The 7,901-nt window shown below is 36.8% G+C and overlaps 1 long non-coding RNA gene across 1 annotated transcript; it reads right to left on the bottom strand.

Annotated features, from left to right (window-relative positions):
- Nucleotides 1-800: 800 nt before the first annotated feature.
- On the bottom strand, nt 801-1,697 carry LOC107311646 (uncharacterized). Its single transcript, XR_001554176.3, has 2 exons — nt 1,602-1,697; nt 801-1,513 (listed from the first exon to the last, which is right to left on the bottom strand). It is a non-coding gene; the product is annotated as an uncharacterized LOC107311646 (long non-coding RNA).
- Between the last annotated feature and the right edge of the window lie 6,204 nt (nt 1,698-7,901).

The raw sequence follows: 7,901 nt of genomic DNA, 5'->3' as shown, positions 1-7,901 counted from the left end.
ATGCTGGGGGGTGAAAAGTCCCTCTCTGCAAAATGGGAGTGGGTGCATAAATGATTGGGTGAAAGAAACAAAGAGATTATTAGAATCCCACATGGCATGGGAGCATTAGCAGTGACTGCGGTGAAGTTTCTTTACAGCCTTAGAAGAGATGGAATAGAAGCTGGAAAAGGCAGAAGTTTACAAGACAGGATAAAACACAGAAAGAACTTTTTTTTTTTTTTTAATTATCAATTTATTTATTTTTTGTACAGCAGCATGGGGGAAAATGTAAGTTACTGCACTCTGCAAGGGAAGGATTGCAAAGACCAAGGATAGCTGTAAAATAAAATAAATAAATTCAGGGTGATGAAAGTGGAGAGGACCTTTGGACTCATTTAATGTATTTATTATATTATCAAAATAGGGCTGGCGTGGCCCCTTTCAAAAATGATGTATCAACAACAGAGACCTGAAGAGATCCACATTAGTTCTTCAAATGTTGTCTCATGATTTTGGGCTTTCTATTTGTTCATATTCTGTAGTTTCACTTAGAGGGGAGATTGTTGTGCCTTGACGTATATGTATAAGTGATAGCTCACATGTTTAGACTTTCTTATGTAATTTGGAAAGGTTTACAGATCTGGGTTTTCAACCGATGTGAGCAATAGAGAAAATGCGAGGACTGTACTTTCTTCCTGAGCTTCAGAAGATCTTTGGTAGCAGTATTTGCAGAAGGATGTGTGATAATTAACTTTTCTCAGAGTCATATCTCCAGTCAGAGCTCAACAAATGGATCTCTTGGAGTTTGGAGAAAGAAAACTGAATCTAGATTCTAAAGGAAAACAAGTGTTGAATGCTGAACTGGAGGCATCTGTATTGCAGTGGGGGGATTGGAGTGCATGCAGACATCTTAATATGATGAATATATGCTTAATTCTTCTAAGTGTATACAAAACTATAATTTTTAATAGTTTTTAAACTTCAATTTCTAATATAGTTTTTGATGTAGTTTTAATGTAATTTACATTTCCCTCTGGCTAGATACAATTGAAACCAGAGATTTTGCGTGTATGAAGTTTCAAAACAGTAAAATGTATAAGAAGTTAGAATTGGTAAAGGAAACTTCCACAGCTACATTATCTCTTACTTTTTCATTGCACATTATACTGCACAGTCATTTGATTCTCCAGGAAGAGATTTGCACAGACATCTTGTATCCACTAAGTTAAAATGTTCATGTAATGACTGTTTTACTTAAAAACTATTCTTTTACATACTTCACACTTGAAAAGTATGGCCTCAAAAGTTATCATATGCATTTTTATCTGATACTTGTTTAAATGCCAAGCTTGCAATCAAATGACAAATTGTAACTTGCAGAAAAGCCCACATGCTCCATGGTCATACTAAATCCTGGAATCCTTTGCAAGTCTTGAGCAGTTGAACGCAAATAACGACTTCTGGTTCTTCCTTTCCCTGTCACCACAGATTTTGATTTGTGTGATCAAAATGGGCAAGGAGGGAAGAAAACGACCTGGGCAGATTGTACAGGAAAAGAATGTTAATAAAATTCGGCATATAAACATTGGCCTCTAGTTTTGTAATGTCTGATTCCATCATACCAAATTTCATGTCTACATGTCAAGTTTTCTCCTTATCAGAGGAGGGATCTAGTCCTATAGAGATCTTCCACTAAGATGATGAAAACAGCAGTCTCCTGGGGAGAAAATTAGAACATTAAATAAGCATGTGGATTTCCATCCACGGAAAATTAGGCAATAACAATATTCAGGTGCAAAAAATATATATTCTTTTTATTCTGGTTACTTCTCTCTCGGACTGCTTTTAATTACTGTTTCATGCGTGCAGCCAAGTTGTTTGCTGGAGTTGCCATGAATCATGAGCAAATCACATAAACATTTTAAAAGAAACCCAACCACTGTCCTGCAATGTAGCAAGAGTAATGGTAGGTACTTTAGTAAATAGCTTTTTATGATTATTATTATTATTGATGTTATGTTCTAAGAAGTATGAGTTGCTGGTGGACAGACAGCTTTGTTCTCCCAAGGTGGAGCATGCTTGTACATCTGTATGCCATTTTACGCATAGTTGCAACATGATTTCCATGACTCCTTGTAATTGTACGGGAACAATAGGTGATTAGAGACATCATATTATTTGGTGCCATGTTATTGCAAAGTATATAAAGGAGAAGTAGGGAAAACCTCCAAGGGCAGGGGGAGGAAATAAATAGTGTACGGATGAAGCAGAAGCTACATCCAGATTTCTCTCAGTGGAAGAAATGATAATGAAAACAGAAAAATACTCTTAAAAATCAGTTCAGAGTTCTATTGCTGACTTGGATCAAAATACTTTAACTGCTAAACTGCTATTAAAGCTTCTTAACACGGGTTCTAAATTTAAACAATTACATCATTGTTTATCATTATTTTGTCCATTTACTGTGCAATGCTAGAGTCTGTGGAAGATATGTATTCTGAAGGCTTGTGTGTCACATATGCCAGATATTTTTGTTCCTTCATCTGCAGCTTTCAAGATTAGCTAAGGAACAGAACTCCTAATTATCATCTGGAATAACCCATTTTGAACTCTTCCTCAAGAATGCAGTTTTCTGCCTTTGCCATAAATTATTGAAATGCTATAGAAAGTTTTTGTTATCTTCTGGGATATATAATTTGCCAACATAGATTTCCGTAACTTCTTTCTTTTTGTTCTAGAACCACATTTTTTGTTCAAAGTGTCATAGGCCTGGGTGGGAAGATTCACTTATTTCTGTACCTTGCAAACTCCTGAAAGTCAGCGGACTAACCAAGGATGTATTTTTTCCTCTTACTCTTATAGATAATCATAAATAATAATTTTTTTGAGCATCGAATACAAAACAAACAAATTGTAAACTGGAAGGAGAAAATTGTGTCAGTGGTGTATTTCCATGGGTTTCTGGATATAGCTTTATTCCACGTTGGCAAATGCTGGTGTCTTTTTCAGTGTTTTCCATTATGGCTTTGAGTATATTGTTTCTTAACAGGATATATCTCTGTTTACTTTCTTTAACTACCATTTGGGATGTGAAAATTGGCTAGAGTTGCCAAAATGAAAATCCTGTATGCAAAGACTAGTTTAGGGGGAAAAAAAAAAAAAGCAAAAACAAAAACAGGGTCAGTGTTTTTCAGAACAGATGCCATCTTATAAAGTTTTGCATTATCTTTTGGAAGGTTCTTGAATAACAAAGCCTTAGGGTATAAACTCAGGTTATCTGGAGGATGGAGAGCTATCAGCAGCATCCTTGAGCTTCACATCACTCTAGCTGTCATTAGCCTGTATAACTGCAGCCAGTTTTCTTTGAGGGGTATTTATATATATTCAAAAGGTGTGTTACTTTTTTCTTCCTGAGTTTATAACTAATTTCCATCAAATAGGAGTGTTATTTTAAAAACAATAAAATATTCAAGCGTGTATTAAATTTGTGTTGGAAGCTGCTCTGACTGATTAGCCAAGAGTGGTACTTCTAACCACAGTACACAATGCATTAGAAAATGAATCAGGTGTAAGCATGCCAAAGCTTTACAAAGCACCCTTCTGTTAAAAATGGGCGTGTATTAGTATGTTGAAGGATATCCAGCATCAATTAGACTACAAAGGAATAACCATCTCTTTGCAGACTAATTAGACTTCCTACTCCTGCATATTTGAGTCAACAGACATTGTGTACTGCTTCCTTGGCAAAACCATGCAAAATGATCAGACAGAGCTTTGGCTTCCCTACCTTCTTAACAGATCAAAATTTCGGAAGGGAGAGCTGTATGTTTTTATACCTGACTTCAATTATTTATTTTAGGAGCCATCCCTAAGACAGGATTGGCACCAAAACAAATAAACCTAGCTTTTACTTCAATTCAGTGATGGAATTTCTATTATAAAGTTCAAAGTATTTAAAACTGTATATATATTATTAGTGAATTCATATGAATTTCATTCAACTAGTGGTCCTTCTGTTGAAGAATTTCTATTTTCTGTCACACAAATTAATAAAACTGAAAAATTTAAAGAAAAAATGGTATTGAAGGAGCCAAAATGATAGAAGGTTCAAATATTGAGGGCTTCTTATTTCTTGTGGTATGATTTATTAATTACAAATTTTATTGATTATAATGCTTTAGTATGTCGTTCTGCCTTCCCAATGCAACTTGCCACTGGTGTACAAAATACTTAATTATTCTGTCTCCAGAAGAAAAAATAGACCACTGTGGTGCTAGTTCCTCATTCACCCATAGGAAATGCTTGTGTTGGAGAGGCTCTGTCTTCACAAATTGATCTCTCTGCTTTACTGCAAAGGTAGCTGGCAGTAAAAATTAGCCATTAAATTTTTTTTAAGATGCAATTTGAAATGCACAATGTAACAGTGCTATTACAAATGGTATTTTCAGCACCAATTCTATTTCTTAGAGTGAGAAATTTCCACAGTGTCTGTGCTCATATTCTGCTTGCAGCTGGTATCCAGCACTGTGAAAGACTACTCCAGTGAATGATCTAATCTGCTTTCTCTGTCTCAATCTCCTTTTCCAGTATTTTTCCCTGTAGTTCTGCCAAACTTAAAGAAATGCTTATGCACTAATATGCATTTGTATCAACAGTCAAATTTTTGGTCTTAAAACACGTTAATGCAATAATTTAGATGTAAATTATACCAGTGGTGAAAAAGCAAAAACAACTGGGAAATATATTCTGTCCAAGTAATCTGGGGGAATCATTAAGTGAGGATATCTGGGTAAATTCCACTTTCCATAACCCATCTCTTCTTACAGAAAAAAAGATCTAAGAACTCAGCATCATTATAGGACTACAGAGGACACCCACAGCTGTTTCCTTGTGGCAGTCAAATTATCCAAATGATAGAAAGAAATAATAAATCAAGACTGGAATTAAATGAGTACCTGGATTTAGAAAGGCTAAACTGATTCTTTCCATTGTTTTCCATACTTCTATTATGTACACCAAATTATCCTGTTTGAATTTAAGCTGTTCTTTTGGCCTGAAAATTGCAACTCATGTTCTGAAAGCATCTGAGCAGTGTTATGTATTAAGGCTCTGAACTACCATACACTCTGGAAATCATCACAGTTAAGAAGATAATTGCATGCAAACACTGTATGGTTGTACTAAATAAGGGAGTTCTAAATATATCTCTTAAATCTTCATTAAAATCACAAATTCTAAAGAGAAATGCAGGCAAACAATCTAACAACGGTCACAGGTTGTGTAACGGTCATGTTCAAGTGCACCACATAAGTTGTTGCCATCAGTTGCCTTTCAGCTTTTCTTTAAATACGAAAGACTTCACACAGGATAAATGAACCATTTATAAATATTTTATAAGTATAAACAAAACATCATAACATATAAGTTTAATACAATTCTAATATGGAATTTGCTGTACATTTTCACCTTCAGAATTAAAAGTTTTGGTTTTATTCCTGTTCATATTTTCAGCTCTCCTTATGTCTGGGTGGGCAGCATTAATAATCCCATATATGATGGTATGACATATAGTGGGTACAGGTTGGAAGCAACCTTTTAAAGTTAACTCTGTTCCAGTACCCTTCCACAGGCAGTTACCACACACCAGCTCAGGCTGCCCAGGGCCTCATGGAACCCAGCCTCAAATGCCTGTAGGAATAGAGCATCCACATCCTCTGGGCAGCCTGTGCCCTATCACCCCTTGAGTAAAGAATTTCCTCCTAACATCAAATCTAAATATCCCATCTTCATACTTTAAACCCTTGTCCTATTATGCTAAATATTTACATACAGTTCTGTTCTTAATTGCAACAATCTTCAGAGTGTGTGGTATCAGAGCATATGCAAAGTCAGTCTCCCTCCTATTTATATGCTCCCTTTGAGTACGGTAAGGTGGAACAATACAAAGATGATAACAAAGATAGTAACAGATATTCCAAAGGTTTTTTATGAGGAAAAACTCACCAATATGAATGCCTTCACCAGGAAATACTGAAGCAATCTTTCCCCCCCCCCCCCCCCCCCCCCCACAAGGAGCAGTCTCCAAGAGATGCCACCTTAGTGGTGGTCAGCCCTTAAATGAGGTCTAGAGGAGGTGGAGTCAAGCTCCACCCCTTCCAGGAGCACAGCTAAATTACTCTCACCTGTGCTCCCACAGCTGACCCAACACTTGCCTCAGCTGATTAATGAGAGGTTCAGCTGATTAATGAGAGGTTCAGGCTGTGATTACCAATTTCCCTTACGAGTATAAAGCACAATGTTTCAGAATCACCATGTCTCATTTTATAATGTCCCTATAGAACATCTGCATTTCATTTACTTGTGCTATTTTAAAATGCTGCTTTCAAAACACCAGTCTGATTCCAGTTCAGTTTAAATTGCATATCTACCAGAGAGGAGAGATACTTCCATTTCCAAGGAGCACAGGAAAGTGAGGGTTGGAAGGGACTCCAAAGGCTCTGTGACCCAACCCATCCAAGCCTTTGCTCTAGGAGGCCACCCAGAGTTGTTCACCCTCAGAACAAGATGAGGAAGCTTCAGGTAAGCGTGTACTATGTGAACCGTAACTAAAAGTATAAGAAATTCAGGGAAAGAAAGATATTATAAACACTGATGTCTTTGCTAATGGTTGCCAATCTGACCGTGCCCAACCTCCAGGTTTGATATTCATATTACTCATCTTGGTGGTAGTTTTAGATGACACTGATGACTTTCTGTGGAAAATAGCTAAAAATCAGATGGTGTTGTCTGACTGTGTTTCTCTCCAGTTGTTATTTCACCAGAACTGTTGATGTAGGCTTACGTTGTAATCTTCTGTAAGTGGGGAAAGTACTAATAGAGTAAATCAGAATTAACCTTAAAAGTGTTTCTCTGTAGAAGACTTAAAGTAGATGAATGGCTGTTTGTAGACACAAATAATTTTCTCTATTTAATATCCACAATAGCAATATCATTTACTAGAAGTGATTAGCTGAGTACCTGTCATGTGAATTTAAGTCCTATTTCCTTGCAACTTATCAGAAACCCAGAGGTGATAGGCTGCTTCTGGTGTTTTGTTCTCAGAGGAGACAGAAGTGCTATAGTCACAGCAAATGTAAACCTGGCAGACGCTGGAGACAAGGAGGGGGAAGGAAGTACACCAAGTGCCTAAAGCTGTGTTGTGTAAATATCCTTTTCCCACTCCCCACGCCATCAAAATCCTGAATATCCAGACCAACTGATAAAGCCAAGAAGCAGCTCTTAGTTTCTGTATGCAAAGCAAGGGCATATTTTGGTTATTGAACTTCAAGGGAAAAGCATTACTACAGCAAAAGCGGAAAAGTTCTCGTAACTACTGCTAATAATTAAATAATGATAACTTGGAGTTTGATGTTGCTAGTTAACCCTGCTGGCCTGTGGTTCCACATGCTGCTGTGTGTCAAGGTTCTTTGCTGCCACAGGTGCTGTGGATGGTTGCAACAGACAGCAAGGGCATTATGGTGCTTTCCCTACATGGGTTGATTTTAATAATGATCTATGTACTTACTGTTTTAAGTAGTCAGATTGTGCTTGAATCGATACATGGAACTGTTAAAAAGATTCCTCTGAACAGTGTAGTATTGGCGTTCTCAGTTACACCTTTGTCTGTCCGATTATGGTATGGCAAAGGGAGGATGGTTGGACTAGATTATCTAAAAGTCCTTTCCAACCTTGTGATTCTGTGATTCTATGATTAAGCATTTTGTCATTGCCCTTTATAAGTGAAGAGCTGACTTTAGGAATACTATTTTAAATGCCTTAAATCTGCATTTTCTACTAGTATAGAAACTGCCACTGATCACATTCTATTATTTTCATCAGACCAAAATGCCTTTCAAGACCCTTCTTAAATGCTATGCTGTAAT

The sequence above is a fragment of the Coturnix japonica genome, chromosome 3 (assembly GCF_054131305.1).
Source record: "Coturnix japonica strain WE chromosome 3, WE-NBRP24, whole genome shotgun sequence".
Classification (NCBI taxonomy): domain Eukaryota; kingdom Metazoa; phylum Chordata; class Aves; order Galliformes; family Phasianidae; genus Coturnix; species Coturnix japonica.
Note: the sequence above shows the minus strand (reverse complement) of the source record. Positions and strands in the feature narration are given on the sequence as shown.